Below are 3,968 nucleotides of genomic sequence, written 5' to 3' on the forward strand. Positions count from 1 at the left end.
CGTTTTTGAATTTGTCCAGGCACGGAACGCCGCCTGAAAGTATTGTTTCAACTTGCATCGTATATTTTCTTTCTTTCAAGCCCCCAAGCATTCGTACTTGATGGTTGCTCTTTGCCAAGAGAAGTGCGTATTTTATAACGTCCTTGATCGTGTTTGGGATCGTGCTCGTAAGTGCGAGCGACCTTTGTAGTGGTATGCTACTTTGATGAAATCGTGGAGTGCGACTTCATTTCCGGGCGACAAAGTTTCATTTTTCAATGATTAATACATCGAGCTTACTTCGGCCCGGATTGATCTTTTTGACAAATAAACGCTTTTAATTTGAGAAACCAACGACGTAATGATTTTTTTTTGTTCCGAAGAATGACCTTGATTATTATATGTTTTTATTGCTTTGAAAAATGTACATATTTTTGAGACGAGTCTAAGTTTCGACATTCGCTTTCACTATTTGGGCTCTAAAAGTGCTTTGGGCTTGATCTTGATTACAACAGGGCCCCGTGTCTACTAACACGGTTTTAGGCATTTTCCTGGTTCGCGTTTTGGAAGAGTTGGGCCTTGGGCTGCATTTTCATCGCCCAGGGCCAAGCGTTAGATATTTCGGCGCCCAGCCTCGGGCGCTGAAAATGCTACCTTAGCAGCCCTTTTCACTTTTCGAGATTTCTCAACGCGTTTCCGAATGGGATCAGGATGATTTCGTGTATATATAGGGGGTTAAGTACGTTTTTCTTTTTCACCACTACCAACTTCTTCTCTCCTACAATTACCTAGCTTTATTTTTTCCTACTCTTGCCATGTCGATTCCTCCTTTCTCCCTCCAACGAGTCGTTAGGCGCTGGCTTAGGGCCCTTAATTCCACAGAAAAAGTTTTGTTGAAAGGATACCACTTAGAGGCACTTTTAGGCTTACAACAAATCAACATTGATTATAACTTTCTGTATGCCGCCCTAACCTTTTGGGATTCTGATCACCATGTTTTTGTTTTTCGGGGCAATGAGGTATGCCCTTTGCCAGATGAATTTGCCGCAATCCTGGGTTATCCTACCAATGCTACTCCTGCTACCCCTGGCACTGTTGAAGAGGGTAAAACAACTATAGGGGCTTTCCTAGGACTAGATGATGACACGCTTGCTGAGATCATTGTGGGTGATAAGGTTAATTTGGCAAAGCTTGCAAAACATCACTTTAGGCCTAGTAAAAATATGACTGAACAGAAATTGAATATCCGGGCACTTGTATTCTGCTTGTTGAACCACTATTTACTGTCGAATAACAATGGTGAGTTTGGTGACATAAGGTTGATTCCCCTGATCAGTCAGATGGAGAGTTGCTATTCTATTATGCCGTTGATTGTTGCCGAGACCTTGTTGGGTGCGGATGAGTTAAAGAAAGATGCCAAGTCCGAAAATTTTAAGGGGAGCCCCCTATTGCTGCAGGTAATTGATCGTTTATTTGCGCGCATATGATTGTTATTTTTTTCTTTGTTTACCTCTGCCTGGAGCTGATTTTCAGCGCCCAGGGCTGGGTGTCGGTATTTCTGGCGCCTGGTCCTGGGCGTTGAAAATGCGTCCCAGGCCTTATTATTTTTCTGATCGTACCCGTTTTTTTTTTTTGCAGACTTGGCTCATGGAACGACTTAGGCTTCTAGAAGCTCCTGCCGATCCTAAACATTATCGCCCTATAGCCTTAGGCAACCGAAAGTATTTGCACCAAGGCCAGGACGAGGCCGAACGGGCCTCCTATTTTACTCATGGTGGGGTTTGACTAATATGACGGGGGGTTCCGAGACGTTAGTTCATGTTTCTTTGTTGTGGTTATCTCGGCCTGTTTACATCTTTCCTTACCGAGTCATGCGACAATACGGCTTAAGGCAGACTATCCCATTTGCTGATACGGTACCACCTAAAGTAGCGGTCTTTTCACGAGCACAGGTTCTAGCGTGGGCTAAGTATTATGGTGGCCTCCCGCGTTGGACCGTGACTACAGATGGCTTTGTGGGTCTTTCCGAGAATTATAAGTTGTGGATGAGTTCCGATGATAAGGCTGTGAGAACTAAGGCTCGAAATGAAGAGTCGGCTGAACTTTTGATACCTCGAGGTTGGGCTAAGTATGAAAACCGTAATCCTGCTAACCCTCGCGAAAATGGCATTAAGACTGTGAAAGCTCGTCCTGATCGAAAGCGAAAGGAAATTCCTCCCCGTTCCAGTTCTAGGCCTAAAAAGGTACCTAACATGAAGCGGCCTGCTGTTCCCAAAAGAAATGCAAGCTCTCGCGGAGATCATCGCCGGAATATTGTATGGGTTAGGAAAGTTCAGCCCCCAGTAGAACCAGTGGCTAATCCAACTGATGTTGATAATCCTTCCCCTCCCATTATTTGTGCCCTTGAGGCTGAGCGGGCTATAGCTGTTCAAACTTAAAATGTTTCTGAGGCCTTGGCATCCTTGGAAGTTAGTGTCAAGGAGCCTGTTCTTATGGAGATTGATATAGGGGCAGCACAGAAGCCCGTGGAAGTGGACCCTGCGAACATTGCCCTCTACAACACTTTGCTTGATGATCCGGAAGAACTCGAGTAGTGTAGTTCTTGTTAGGGTGTAGGTGCCCTTTATTTATTTCAGTTGTGTTTGTTTTTCATTCCTTAGCACTTTTGTTTTCCTTCTTATTTATTTTTAAATATTAATAAAGGTGTGACTTTATCTTTCTCGTTTTCCTTTTATTTCTCTCTTTTTTATTTACTCATTTCTAACACTTATGCACGTTATATTCTTTTTTTTATTTGATTGGACCGAATCCCTAAACAGGATTGCCTACGTATCCTTGTTAAATTATTTTAACTTAGAATCAGGTCGCGCGTAGTTATAGCTAAAATAGATTCTAGGGTGCCGAATTTGATAAGTATGTTCTGAGATGGAAACATATTATTTGAAACGGTAGAATAGGCGAAGTTATCTTAATCTGCTGCTTTGCCGTAAGTCGAAATGTGCTTTATGATTTTTTTTTGAGTACATGGATTTTGCGCATCGTTTTTTCATGTGTTTTTTTTTTTGTGGTATGTATATGCTGTCCCCCCAAGTGTTTGTTATTTTTCCGTGTATGTGCGGATAAAATGACGAGCACTTCTGGGTAAACTTCGGCAAGCAGAGAGTTTCAACGCCCAGAATGGGGCGTTAATGATTTCGGCGCCCGGCTCTGGGCGCTGAAAATGATTTCTGGGGTGATTTTTGGCGTGTTGCTTCTTTTCTTTCACATGTTTCTTGCTTTTATTTCTTTTCCTTTGTTTTGTTTTACTTTTTATTCGTCAGAAATCAATTTTGCCACTATTTTGGAAGCTTTTTGGACTGTTAGCGTGAGATGCATTTTCGTCCGGATTAATTTTTTCTATTCATGGCTCAAAACGGCTTTGAAAATGGAGTTAGGGTGCGAAAGATGTGAAGATGTTTGCGTAGGCTTTTTGGGTGGGTTGAGGTGCGTGTTGTTAATGGTGGGAATGATGGGTTCATGTTTTATGAATTTTTTTTTGTTGAGCAACATTTGCATTGTTTGATTTTTTTTTTATTTCTTTGGGTTGCACGGGTTTGACCTTTATGTCTTGGATGTATGGTTTATTTTGTGGATTTCGAGAATTGGTTTTGATGTCACGATTCAAGACCGAGTGGGCCTTGCTATTGGGCCTAAAGCGGGCCGCTTCCTTATATTTTTTGATTTTATTTTTTGCAAATATGATTAGTGCTTGCTTTAGTGTTAGAACAAAAAAATTTTAGGAGAAATCTTACGCCTTTATTAATTTGGAAAGTAAGGAAAACACACTGAAATAAATTAACCTATATTCTAAGGGGTCTCAGGACCATCTCTAGAGTTTTATTTTTTCTATCATCTAAAGAACTACTAGGCGTTTTGCTAAAGTGCTCTCTATAGCTCAAGCCTTGGGTTTAGTCTCGTAGAACTTTGGTCCTTCGCCTGTACTCATCTTG

The sequence above is a fragment of the Spinacia oleracea genome, chromosome 4 (genome assembly GCF_020520425.1).
Source record: "Spinacia oleracea cultivar Varoflay chromosome 4, BTI_SOV_V1, whole genome shotgun sequence".
NCBI classification, from domain to species: Eukaryota; Viridiplantae; Streptophyta; class Magnoliopsida; order Caryophyllales; family Amaranthaceae; genus Spinacia; species Spinacia oleracea.